The sequence below is a fragment of the Stegastes partitus genome, unplaced genomic scaffold (genome assembly GCF_000690725.1).
Source record: "Stegastes partitus isolate 25-593 unplaced genomic scaffold, Stegastes_partitus-1.0.2 Scaffold669, whole genome shotgun sequence".
NCBI classification, from domain to species: domain Eukaryota; kingdom Metazoa; phylum Chordata; class Actinopteri; family Pomacentridae; genus Stegastes; species Stegastes partitus.
In genome coordinates, this window is record NW_007578400.1 from 39,430 (window position 1) to 53,764 (window position 14,335).

General features: G+C 48.4%; 1 long non-coding RNA gene across 1 annotated transcript in view; it reads left to right on the forward strand.

The window, feature by feature from the left end:
• Positions 1–8,249, forward strand: part of LOC103363556 (uncharacterized) — a 13,319-nt gene extending 5,070 nt beyond the window's left edge. The window contains exons 2-3 of the long non-coding RNA XR_520504.1: positions 7,914–7,998; positions 8,092–8,249. This is a non-coding gene — a long non-coding RNA (uncharacterized LOC103363556). The remainder of the gene's footprint in view (positions 1–7,913; positions 7,999–8,091) is intronic.
• The last annotated feature ends 6,086 nt before the right edge of the window (positions 8,250–14,335 follow it).

A 14,335-nucleotide genomic window follows, 5' to 3' on the forward strand; every position in this document is an offset into this window, starting at 1 on the left:
GTTAAACTGTCTGTCAGTCATCTGGTTGACTTCACTGACCACTGATTTAACCACTGACCGTCCTAAACAACACCAATGTGTGCTGGTAGTTCTACTGTTTCAGCAGATGCTGCTGTGGTTATTCAGAAGGGAAATACTGGGATAACTTCACAGCTGTCTCTAGTCTTTATGGAAACACTGACATCTTCTGCCAACGTATACAAAGAAAAACAACACCAATGTGTCCTGGTATTTTTGTTGTGTTAGCAGACTGCTGCTGTGATTATTATATATAATTATATTACATTATAGTAAGGCCAGTCAGTCAGCTTGATCAGCTATATCAGCTATAAGACTGTCTGCCACCAGTAAACATGTAACCTGGTACTACCTGTTCATGGTCAGGTGGCCGGCGAGTAAACTGGCTCAGTCTGCCTGTTTGTTTCCAAACAGCGTAGATGGGTGGGTAGACACCATGGAACTAAAAATAATATCTGCAACGGGCGGACAAACTCCTAGTGAGTCAACAACTATCTACCAAACTGCAACTCTCCAGAGCCTCTGTCATCCTGACTTATGTCTTGTCACAGAATCAAGGTTCTGGAGCAGCCAAGTGGCCTCGAATCATGTGATTGAGTCCGTAACCCTTTAGCCAACACTGTCTCATGAATCATGTTTGGTCATATGCCTTTGGATAATGCTACCCCGCTCAAGGTTACCGATGCACCACTCCTCTCAGCAGCGGCGAAAAGTAGACGAAGACCAGGAAAAGAAAAGACTACAATTGTGGAAAATATACATTCACCTCATCCCAAACGCACTTGCTCTATGAATATTGCCACCTGGAATGTCCACACTGTGATGGAATCAGATACTCGGCCTGAATGACGAACAGCACTGATTGGACATGAACCGAAGTAACTATAGATATCGATTCTGCAGTGTTGCAAGAAAGCAGACTCCCTACAGAAGGAATGATTAGCAAGATACGAAGTGGCTACACTTTCTTCTGGAAAGTTATACCTAAGGATGAAAGACATATACACAGAGTTGGCCTTGTCTTTAAGACAAGACTTCTCAAACATCTTTATGAACTACCAGCTGGCTTGAATGAGCGACTCATGACTGCTAGACTCGTGCTTAACAATGATAAGGAGAACTTCTATGCTGCTCTTGACCAAGTGATTGAAATACCCCAAACAGAGATCGCCTGCTGATACTTGGTGACTTTAATGCTCGTGTTGGACATGACCATGAGACATGGCCACCAACTGGGCATCATGGAATTGGTGAAATCAACCAGAATGATCAGCTTCTACTTATCAAATGCACTGAGCACAACCTTCTCATTAGTAATACTCAGTTTCAGATGAAGAACAGATTTAAAGGAACATGGCAACACCCATCCATCCATCCATCTTCTCCCGCTTTTCCGGAGTTGGGTCACGGAGGCAGCAGCCTTAGCAAAGCCGCCCGGTGTTCACAATCTGCACACACCTCCTCCAGCTCTTCCGGGGGGACCCCTAGGCGTTCCCAGGCCAGTCGAGAGACATAATCTCTCCAACGTGTCCTGGGTCTTCCCCGAGGGCTCCTCCCGGTGGGACGCGCCCGGAACACCTCCCCAGGGAGGCGTCCAGGAGGCATCTGAAACAGATGCCCGAGGCACCTCAGCTGGCTTCTTTAGATGTGGAGGAGCAGCGGCTCTACTCCGAGCTCCTCCCGCGTGACTGAGCTCCTCACCCTATCTCTAAGGGGGCGCCCAGCCACCCTGCGGAGGAAACTCATTTCGGCCATTTGTATCCGCGATGTCGTTCTTTCGGTCATTGACCAGTTCTATACCCTCCATCGGGTGCTCGAAGGCTCATGGGAGTTCACCCAACCAGTCCACACGTGTTTTGTGGATCTGGAGAAGGTGTTCGACCATGTTCCTCGTGGCATCCTGTGGGCGGTGCTTCGGGAGTATGGGGTGCGGGGCCCTCTGTTAAGGGCTGTCCGTTCCCTTTACGACCGCAGCAGGAGCATGGTTCGCATTGCCGGTTGTAAGTCAGACCTGTTCCCAGTGCATGTTGGCCTCCGCCAGGGCTGCCCTTTGTCACCGGTTCTGTTCATTATTTTTATGGACAGAATTTCTCTGTGCAGCCAGGGGGAGGAAGGAGTTCAGTTTTGGAACCACAGAATTTCATCTCTGCTGTTTGCAGATGATGTTGTTTTGTTGGCTTCATCAAATCAGGACCTTCAGCGTGCACTGGGGTGGTTTGCAGCCGAGTGTGGTGCGGGCGGGATGAGGATCAGCACCTCCAAATCCGAGGCCATGGTTCTCGACCGGAAAAAGGTGGCTTGCCCTCTCCAGGTTGGTGGAGAGTCCTTGCCTCAAGTGGAGGGGTTCAAGTATCTCGGGGTCTTGTTCACGAGTGAGGGGCGGATGGAGCGTGAGATTGACAGACGGATCAGTGCAGCATCTGCAGTGTTGCGGTCGCTGTACCGAACCATCGTGGTGAAAAGAGAGCTGAGCAAGGCAGCGAAGCTCTCGATTTGCCGGTCAATCTACATCCCAACCCTCACCTATGGTCATGAGAACATGGCAACACCCTAGATCAAAACACTGGCATCAAATTGACTGCATAGTTACAAAAGCAAGGGACCGAAAAGAAGCCAAGTAAGCCCGGGCCATCATTGGTTCTGATAGCTGCTTGACAGACCATCTTTTTGTGAAGTGCAAAGTCCTGATTAAGCCTCAGAAGACGTTAAGGCATCAGTCCCAGGCGAAGAAATCTGATGTCTCCCATCTGGAAAACCCAGTTGTCCCATAACAATTCTGGACAAATTTGGTGAAAAGTTTCTCACATAACAAAAAAATAGAAAACCTGTGACTGAGAAGTGGAATAAGTTGAATTATGGGATTCTTAGCTCAAGCACAAAAATAGTTGGCTCAAAAAAGGTCAACCAAGACTGGTTTGATGAAAACAACGTTGAAATAAAAAGACTTATTGAACGTAGGAGAAAGGCAAAGACAGGCATTAAGTGGCAAAGCAACCCAAGAACAAGATCATCCAAGACTAAATTATTATGAGCAAGAAATGAACTGCAGCAATGTACCCATGAAATTAAGAACCAATGGTGGAACAATGAAGCAGCAGAGCTCCAGAAACCAGCAGATAAACAGAACTCAAAAGCCTTCTTTGCTGCAATGAAGGCTGTCTATGGTCCCAGCACTTATGGTCCAGCCCCAATCCAAGCTGCACATGGAACATTGGTAAAGATCCTTGATCACTTCAGATGCTTTGCATTAGCACTTCTATAACTTATTGAACCGCGAAACTGAAGTTGACCAAACAGCTATGAGCAAGCTGAGACAGTTCCCAATCAAACATAGGCTTGCTGGTCCACCTACACTAGATGAATTTCATCAAGTCATTCAGACACTGAGGAATGGCAAAGCAACTGGACCTGATGGAATTTCAGCTGAAGTATTGAAACACGGTGGGCCAGCAATGGCCCAGCGCCTTCACAACCGCATCCAGAGCATTTGGAACGAGGAACAAGCACCAGCTGATTTTAAAGATGCACTGATAGTTACAATCTTCAAGAAAGGTGATAAAGCAAGTTGTGGCAACTATCAAGGTATCTCACTGCTGTCAACTGTAGGCAAAGTGTTTGCTAAGACCAAAAAAACCCAACTTACTCAAGTTGCAAAGGAGGTTCTACCACACACACAGTGTGGCTTTCAACCTGGAAGAGGCACCACTGATATGATCTTCTGCCTATGGCAAATACAAGGAAAGTGTAGAGAACAAAGAACTCCTCTCTACATAGCCTTCTTTGACCTGTGTAAGGCCTTTGACTCAGTCAATAGGGATAATTTATGGATTATCCTGGGAAAGTATGGCTGCCCTGATAAATTGGTTACAATGATACGCCTACTCCAGGACAACATGACTGCCTCTGTTCTGTGTGCAGGTGAGCAAGCTGAACCGTTCCCTGTGAAAGCTGGTCTAAAACAAGGGTGTGTATCGGCTCCCACACTGTTTGTCCTCTACATGGATGTGTCTTGCAATTGGCCCAACCTCAGCTGAGACACAATGGAGTACAAATTGATTACCGATTTGATGGTAACATGTTCAACCTATGCTGGCTCCAGGCCAAAACAAGTTGTTCACAGTTTCAGTTGTGGAACTCCAATATGCTGATGATGCTGCAACCTGCTCAACATCAGAAGCCGGCCTGCTGAGAATCACAGACGCTTCCGCAGAAGCCTATAGCAGTCTTGGACTATCACTAAACTGCACCCTGATATCACTGTGGATGGGACTGTCCTTAAAGTATTCCCACATTTCAAGTATCTTGGCAGCTACATAACCAGTGATGTCTCCCTCGATTGAGAGATTACCAACAGGATCAGTGCTGCTGCAACAGCTTTTGGCAAGCTACATAAAGGTGTTTTTGATAACCAGGACCTCGAGCTGAAAACCAAGATACAAGTCTATCAAGCTATCATTATACCAACACCCTTGTATGGTTCTGAAACATGGACTACGTACCAATATCAAGTAAAAAAAAGCTAGACAAGTTTCATCAACGGTATCTACACACAATCATGAATATAAAATGGTTTGATCGCGTCACCAATGCTGAGGTTCTTGACTGGTGCTCGTCGACAAGCATCAAAGCTGTGCCACATCTGAACAGACTAGTATGGAATGGACACGTAGTTACAATGGACGCACTTTTTCTATCTAGAGAGCTTCTCTTTAGCCAGCTATCCTCAGGAACCCAAAGCATTAGTGCTTCTAAGAAGAGATCGAAGGATGTCCTCAAAAAGACATTCAAAATCTGCAAGAGTGGTAATGATGATAATAATAATAATAATAATAGTAATTGATCAGATTTATATAGCGCTTTTCTGGACACTCAAAGACGCTTTACACTGTCAATTATTCATTCACACACATTCATTCTGGTGGTGGTAGCTACGATTGTAGCCACAGCTGCCCTGGGGCAGACTGACAGAGGCGTGGCTGCCATTCTGCCCCTACGGCCCCTCCAACCACCACCTCAAACAATCCATTCATACGCATTCACACCAGGCAAGGTGGGTGAAGTGTCTTGCCTAAGGACACAACGACCATGAAACAGGTTACAGGGCGGAATCGAACCGCCGATCTTCCGATCATCGACCGACTCGCTCTACCACCTGAGCCACAGCCGCCCCAAATGATGATGATGATGTTGACGAATGAATGTTGCAGCAGAGTGCTACTGTGATTATTCTGAAGGAATATACTGGGATAACTTCACAGCTGTCTCTCTCAGTCTCTTGTCTTTATGGAAACACTGACATCTTCTGCCAACGTATACAAAGAAAACCTACATGTGATGGAGTAAAACTGCAGAACGTGGATCACGTTCCCGACGAGGAGGAAGCGGAGGCGGCGCAGGGAGCGCAGGCAAAAGAGGGGATGCAGGGCCGGCGGGCTAGCTAGACTACGGAAACGGCCACACAAACCACCACTTCCCAGCCTCTCCCTCGCTAATGTAAGATCCCTCACCAATAAAATGGACGGGCTGAGGCTCCAGGCGGCTTCGGATAGCTTCACCAGAGACTGCTGTGTCCTACTCATCACCGAAACATGGCTACATTCATCCATCCCAGACTCAGCTATCGAGCTAGCATGCTTCACAACACGGCGCTTCGACAGGACCAGTGACTCCGGTAAGAACAAAGGAGGAGGGTTGTGTATTTACTTCAACAACAACTGGTGTAACAACACAGAGATGGCAGCCAGCTATTGTTCCCCTGATTTGGAATATTTGACTGTGAAATGTCGCCCGTTCTACCTTCCGCGGGAGTTTACTTGGGTCATGCTAACTGTTGTTTAAATACCACTGGATGCTAATGCTAGCTCGGCCCTCGGACTGCTACATCACAACATCAGCCTGCAGCAAAACCAACATCCAGATGCGGTGCACATCATCGCTGGTGATTTTAATCATGTGAACTTAAAATCAGTGCTCCCTAAACTCCACCAGCATGTCAAGTGTGCGACAAGAGGAGCCAATACACTGGACAACGTTTATACAAACATTAAGCTGGGCTACAGGGCCAGACCTGCACCACACTTAGGCAAGTCTGACCACATCTTCCTACAACTCATCCCTGCATACACCCCCCTCTGTAAATCCACCCCCACCACCATTAAGACCATCAGGATGTGGCCAGATGGTGCTTCTCTACAGCTGCAGGACTGTTTCAACAGCACTGACNACTGAGTGACCAACAAGAAGGAGACTAGTGAGGGAGGCCAGCAAGACTCCTGTGACTCCTCTGAAGGAGTTACTAGAAGGAGACAACCATCCTGGGATAACTTCACAGCTGTCTCTTGTCTGAACGACACATCGAATCCATCAGAGCGACGATGTGCAGGGCTCGGGTTGGTGTACACCTGGTTGGAGGATTAGAAAGACTGTGACTCAGCAGATAATCTTCTCACCCAGACCTAAATCAGAGACGCATTTAACCAGCAGTAAGAAAACGTTCACGTCCAGGTGTGCAGGAAACACTCATGGTTCCAGTTTTCATATTTGTTTCACATCTTCAGTCCAGATGAAAACGTCTGCAGCACATTGAGCTTGTTTTTAGTTTAGACATGTTGTGTTGGAGGGCTGCAGGTGGATCGGTGGTTAGCACCGCCGCCTCACCCCTGGAAGGTCGCTGGTGATGGATGGATGTTCTTTTAGCAAATTCTGCTATTACTGTGTCACAGAAGTTTCGTCCCAGTTTTACGTTTTGATCGCTGTCACATAAACGCAGCCTGAATGTTCACGTGACTGTTAAACTGGAAATTGTCTTACTGGGAGTTTCAGGAGCTGCTGCTGTCAGAAAAACAGTCTTGATCTGGAGTTTGACTTTCTGTCAGTTCTCTACATGAATGGAGCCAATCAGCTGGATGTGTCTGTGATGCTCTGCTTTGAAGCTACAGAAGATCCAGAAAGCCACACAGACCACTTTGTTCTCTTAATGATCACATGAACTCATTCAAGATGTCTGATGTGTGTCTCTGTGCTGTGGCGCCCTCTGCAGGAGAAACCACAGCATTTCAGATGGAGAAGCTGCAGAAGATCATCAGTGCTGGAAGTCTGGTGCCGGTTCAGATCCTCTGTCTGATGGAGAGGCTGAAGCATGCTGGAGGACTGATCATTCACAGCGAGACTCTGATCAGCAGCTCGAATCTGATCTCAGCTGGACTCTGGAAGTCCTCCGTCTCCATCGATCTTCATCCGTCTGACCGGTGCTGAGATGCTGTTCTGACTGTTGTTCAGTTCAAGCTGCAAAGAAACTCCAGCGTCACAACGAATGAGTTCATCAGAGACGCAGGTTTGGAAGTTTCTTATGTTTTCTATGGAGACTCACATTCTTGTTTTCCTTTATGCTCCTTTCTCATTAGATTTTATATATTTATTTGTTTGTTATTATTTTTGTTTGTTTTGTTGTTGACCTTAGTAAAGCATCTTTGAGTACCTTTGAAAAGCATTACAGAAGTATTATTGTTATTATTATTATTATTATTATTATTATAGGTGATGTGTTTTGTGCAGTTTGACTGCGTTTTAAAGCCATAAATTATCTTTAAAAAAGAAAAACTGAACACTGATTTTCTTGACGTTTTTTAAGGAACATGTAGAACAACAATAAAAACCCTACATGCTCTAAATATTTCATATTTTTGATTTGCTTTCACACTCGTCTCCTGCCTGCTCTGGGAAAACACTGCCTGCAGTTCAATCTAATTCAGTCGTGAACTTCCAGAATCCTTATTGTGTGACTGTCGGTTGTAGCCGAGTCCTTAACGGCTCAATGGAGAGCAGAACCTTTAAAGAAACAGGTTCTGAGGGTTCCTCATTGTGCCTTTATCTGATGTTTCTTGCTTTCTTTCCAGGATCCAGATCTCCAGTAACCACATGCTGCTGTCGGTCATGGCTGAGCTGTGAACCAGTACGCTGTCACCAGTCTGTGAGATCAGAGCAGGAAACATCTGGAGAAGGAGAACCACGAAGCACAGCTAACACCGTTTGTTGTTGTTTAGTCATTCATGTATATCGCGGCTTTCCTCGCAGGTCGTGATGTTCTTCAGCAGCGCCGCCCTGCACTTCCTGCAGCAGGAGGCTGAGAGCTAAGAGGACATGATGTTCTTCACCAACGCCACCGGCCAGCTGCAGGAGAACAAGAAGAGGAGGAGGAAGAGGGCCGTCCTCACCATCACTTCCACTAGAACCAACACCATCATCGTCTGCTTCCAGAAGCTTCCTGCTGTTTGTACGTTGTGAAACCCGGTGTGTTCGTTCATTCCCCAAATAAACTGAGATGTTCCCTCAGTGCTGTCAGGTTTTCATGGCAGCTTCTCCAAACTAATGACTCCTCCCCGGCGGAGCCACATGTAGCTCTAAAGCGGGACACGTTTGATTTAAGCTGCTTTCTGAGCTACAGGCCCGCTGGGAGGCGTTCAGGGACCCAGCCTACAGATGTGCAGCAGCTCTGTCAGAAGCTACCTGAGCTCCGGACCACCTGGCTGGTACCTCCTGCGAGCCGCTGGAGATGTGGCTCGACTTTATAGCCGCAGTAACTCGGCTGAATTTACGATCCCGAAGCCTCGTAGATGTGGTAAATATAAGTCATAGGAGGGAGGGAACCTCTCGCGGTCGCTCTTGAATGTCAGCTTTTAATCCTCTGGCCTTCAGAGCAGTTTCACAGCCACATCAGACACTTCATTTTCCACCAGCGTGTTTATTTCCTGAGCGTTAGGCGCTTTCTGGAATAATGAAATGAACCTTTCCAAACACCTCTGCTCACTGTTTTAATCTCACAGAGGACAAAAAACTAATTAACTCTGTCTGTAGGGCTGTTAAACGAAGGCAGCAGCAGCTCTTTAGTTTACGGGCCTGGATTCTGTCTCCGAGCTGTAAATGTCACACCTACCTAAATTAAAAATTCTGCAGGAAAATCCCAGGCCGCGATCCGAACAGCGCCGACATCGGATCAGCGCCCAGCGGTGGGTTGGATTCATCATCTCTGATTAAAATGGGGGGAGAAAGGTCCAACTGAAGGCTTGTGCCACAATGTGAGCCTCTGGTGAGGAAACAGCTGCTTCATGCAAACCCAGAACACTGTTTTCAGGGTGTTCTGCTCAGTAACAGAACCTCATGCACTGGATTGTTCACTGGAGCTGTTTAATGACATATTTGCACCAGTATTCAGCCTTTTGCCTCTGAGTTGGTTAGTTAATGTCAGGGAACACATATTATAGGTATTTCTCTTTAAATGGTTTGATTACTGCAGATTATTGTACAATGAAAGGTCCTGTGATGTTTGAATGAAACACCAGATAAACGTCTGGATCTTTAGAATTGTGTAAAAGTTTAAATATCTTGCAGCCTGTTTGATCTGAAGTCAGTTTTTGGTGCGATGAGGACCTGAGCAGTCGGTTAACGAGGCCTTGGCTGACCAGTAAATACTGGGAAAAGTTTGAGCCACTGGTTAAACTGGATGGAGCAGAAGATGGAGAATCAGCTGCCCAGTGTTTTAGTGTCACACGTGAGAGCAGCAGGAATTCCCTGAAAGACGTGAACGCTGCAGCATTCAGTCAGAACAGATTCAGTGAAACGAGCAAGAAAACAAAAGAGCAGAAAAAAGTCAGTGATGCAATCAAGACATTGTTCAGCCCAACTGTCTTTTATTTGGTTCTAAAGGAGAGCGATGGTACCGTAGAGAAGACTGACACCGGTGCGACCACAGGGACGTGCTGAACTAACCTGTCATCAGCATCACAGGTGTCTTCAGACCTGGAACCAGCCAGTGGGCCCGTTTAAGGTGAAGAGTCGGCGCCGTGCTGTTTGTTGTGGACCACACCGGACCCGGAGCGCAGACTGCTCAGGACGGAGTCCACATGAAGCTTCATGGTAGAAAAGCAGCGTTCAGACCTTCCTCCTCACTAGATGGCAGCCTTGCCTTTCCTTACAGCGGGTTCATTTCACCCCGGCCTGCTTTCTGGACTCGGATTCTGCTGCATGCCGGCGCTCTGGGCCTCCTGCCACCTGCTGCAGCGCTCAGCGCATGACGCCCAGCAGGAACCAGCAGCACTCGGCTTCATCAGCACCACTGATGCTGGAGGGAGAGTTTTTAAATAAAGTTTTCCTGTTTTATAATCAGATGTGGCTGCAGATACAGATGAGTCCATTAAAAGCTCCCGTGTGGGTCTGTGGCTGGTATGAAGCTGGGAGGTGGCCAATGAAGCAGTCCAATTATCCGTACAACGATGTGCTGGGTGACACCGACAGACACGAACCGTCGTATTCTGAGCCCAAAACTCTTTATTGTTTTATAAGCTGATCAGATATTCGGTTGTTTTGTTAGCTGAAGGTGGACGTAACGGATCAGAAGCTCGTTCATGTCCATTATGACACTTTCACATGTTACCAGCAACTCTCATCGAAACTCCAAACTGGGCAGATCGTCTGGCAGATCGGACTTCATCCCGTTTATCTGAGGAGCTGCTCTGGCCTCATTAAACACCTCATGTCGGTTTGATTCATTCACTTGTCGCCCGTTCTGTCTGTTTTCTTACACAGCAAACGAGTGGGAAACACATCGCTGGCTGTGCGAGCGGCTCTGGTTTCCTGCAGGACGCGAGCAGGCGCTGGCTGCAGGACGTGTGTTGTTTTACGGCCTGTATTTACATTACAGCGTGATGGACAGCAGCTCGCCTTACTGCATGCGGTCTGCGTTGCTATAGTCTGTCATCGTATGGTCTGCATGACATTATGTGCAGCAGGATACCACGCACTCGTACACTGGATTCGATGGCGTGGGTCGCCGGCGAACGCGATACGAGCTATAAATGCGTGTGACCCATGCCTGAGATAGAAGCTGCTGGCGGCCACAGGACTCGAGTTACTGCAGAGCTGCTCCTCCGCTCAGCAGTTNTAGCGCTTTTCTGGACACTCAAAGACGCTTTACACTGTCAATTATTCATTCACACACATTCATTCTGGTGGTGGTAGCTACGATTGTAGCCACAGCTGCCCTGGGGCAGACTGACAGAGGCGTGGCTGCCATTCTGCGCCTACGGCCCCTCCGACCACCACCTCAAACAATCCATTCATACGCATTCACACCAGGCAAGGTGGGTGAAGTGTCTTGCCTAAGGACACAACGACCATGAAACAGGTTACAGGGCGGAATCGAACCGCCGATCTTCCGATCATCGACCGACTCGCTCTACCACCTGAGCCACAGCCGCCCCAAATGATGATGATGATGTTGACGAATGAATGTTGCAGCAGAGTGCTACTGTGATTATTCTGAAGGAATATACTGGGATAACTTCACAGCTGTCTCTCTCAGTCTCTTGTCTTTATGGAAACACTGACATCTTCTGCCAACGTATACAAAGAAAACCTACATGTGATGGAGTAAAACTGCAGAACGTGGATCACGTTCCCGACGAGGAGGAAGCGGAGGCGGCGCAGGGAGGCAAAAGAGGGGATGCAGGGCCGGCGGGCTAGCTAGACTACGGAAACGGCCACACAAACCACCACTTCCCAGCCTCTCCCTCGCTAATGTAAGATCCCTCACCAATAAAATGGACGGGCTGAGGCTCCAGGCGGCTTCGGATAGCTTCACCAGAGACTGCTGTGTCCTACTCATCACCGAAACATGGCTACATTCATCCATCCCAGACTCAGCTATCGAGCTAGCATGCTTCACAACACGGCGCTTCGACAGGACCAGTGACTCCGGTAAGAACAAAGGAGGAGGGTTGTGTATTTACTTCAACAACAACTGGTGTAACAACACAGAGATGGCAGCCAGCTATTGTTCCCCTGATTTGGAATATTTGACTGTGAAATGTCGCCCGTTCTACCTTCCGCGGGAGTTTACTTGGGTCATGCTAACTGTTGTTTAAATACCACTGGATGCTAATGCTAGCTCGGCCCTCGGACTGCTACATCACAACATCAGCCTGCAGCAAAACCAACATCCAGATGCGGTGCACATCATCGCTGGTGATTTTAATCATGTGAACTTAAAATCAGTGCTCCCTAAACTCCACCAGCATGTCAAGTGTGCGACAAGAGGAGCCAATACACTGGACAACGTTTATACAAACATTAAGCTGGGCTACAGGGCCAGACCTGCACCACACTTAGGCAAGTCTGACCACATCTTCCTACAACTCATCCCTGCATACACCCCCCTCTGTAAATCCACCCCCACCACCATTAAGACCATCAGGATGTGGCCAGATGGTGCTTCTCTACAGCTGCAGGACTGTTTCAACAGCACTGACTGGGACATCTTTGAGGACGAGGACCTGGATGTGTTCACAGTCATCGTTCTGTGCTACATTAAGAACTGTGCGGACACGGTGACCGTGGAGAAACGCATCCGGGTCTACCCCAACCAGAAACCCTGGATGACCAGAGAGGTGAAGCAGCTGCTAAGGGAGAGAAACTCAGCCTTCAGAACTGGAGACAGGGCTCTCTACAGCACAGTCCGCGCCAACCTGAAGAGAGGCATCAGGAAGGCCAAGGAGGACTTCAGGAGAAAGATCAACGACCACCTGGACAGCAACAACACCAGGCAGGCATGGATGGCGGTCCAGCACCTCACCAACTACAAACCCGGCATCAGAGCTGCTGAGGGCGATGCTGAGCTGGCAGAAGAACTCAACCTCTTCTTCGCCTGCTTCGAGGCTGAACCACCAGGAGCAGCCACGGCGCCACCAGCGGCCGGGAGCAGCCCCACCCTCACAGTGGGGGTGCACGAGGTGAGGCGCACGCTGAGGAGGACCAACCCACGGAAAGCGACGGGCCCTGACGGCGTCTCAGGACGGGTATTGAAAGGTTGTGCCGATCAGCTTGCTGGGATCTTCACTAAGATTTTCAACCTGTCACTGACAAAGTCTGCAGTCCCATCCTGCCTGAAGACCTCCACTGTCATCCCCCTACCCAAGAAAACCCCCAAAACCAACCTCAACGACTACCGGCCAGTGGCACTCACACCAGTGGTGATGAAGTGCTTTGAAAAACTGGTTAGGAGTCACATCATGACCTTCATAACCCCCAGCTTGGACCCATACCAGTTTGCCTACAAGGTAAACAGGTCAACAGAGGACGCCGTGGACGCCGTGAACACAGCGCTACACACAGCGCTGACCCACCTAGAGAAACCAGGGAACTACGTCCGCCTTCTCTTTGTTCAGCCTTTAATACGATCCTTCCCCACGGTCTCGTGAGGAAACTGCTGAACCTCGGTCTACCTCATTCCACCTGTCTCTGGATTCAGGACTTTTTGTCAGAACGTCCACAACGGGTCAGGATTGGCCCCTACACCTCTGCACCCCTCACACTCAGCACCGGTTCCCCTCAAGGCTGCGTGCTCAGCCCTCTGCTCTTCACCCTCTACACCTCAGACTGCACCCCCATCCACACCAGCAACACCTTCATTAAGCATGCGGACGACACCACAGCGGTTGGTTGTGTCACAGGAGGTGATGAGTCCGCGTACTGGGATGAGGTGCAACAGCTGACTCTGTGGTGTAGAGACAATAACCTGCTCCTGAACACATCCAAGACGAAGGAGCTCATCACAGACTTCAGCAAGAACAGAACAGACATTCAGCCCATTCTGATTGGTGGAACTTGTGTGGAAAGGCTCAGTGACTTCAGCTTCCTGGAGTTCACATTGAAGAGAAACTGACCTGGAATAAGAACACCACACAGCTGGTGAAGAAGGCACAAAAAAGACTTCCTGAGAATCCTCAGGAAGAACAACATCAGCCAGAGGCTGCTTGTGTCTTTTTACCGCTCCACCATGGAGAGCATCCTCACATACTGCCTCTGTACGTGGTTTGCCAGCTGCACAGTGGCAAACAGAAGAGCGCTACAGAGGGTCACCAAAATGGCTGAGAAGGTCATTGGGTGCCCTCTGCCCACACTGGAGGACCTTCACGGCTCCTACTGCCTCAGGAGAGCCAACACCATCCTGAGGCTCACTGAAGGACTCCTACCACCCGGGACATTTCCTGTATGAGCGACTGCTGTCAGGCAGACGGTACAGGGCCATCAGAACCAGGATGAACAGACTAAAAAACAGCTTTTTTCCTACTGCTGTTAGAACGATAAATGCCCCCCAGTCAAAATAATGTGCAATATACAACTCCACTACCTCTGCCCAACATCCACTCTGTGAAATAATACACCGTGCTCATTATTTAATTTCATCCTGTATATAGAGTTCATTTCTTTTTGCTTGTTTTTATATATATATTTCCTTTATATTGTATATAGTGTTTACAAAGTT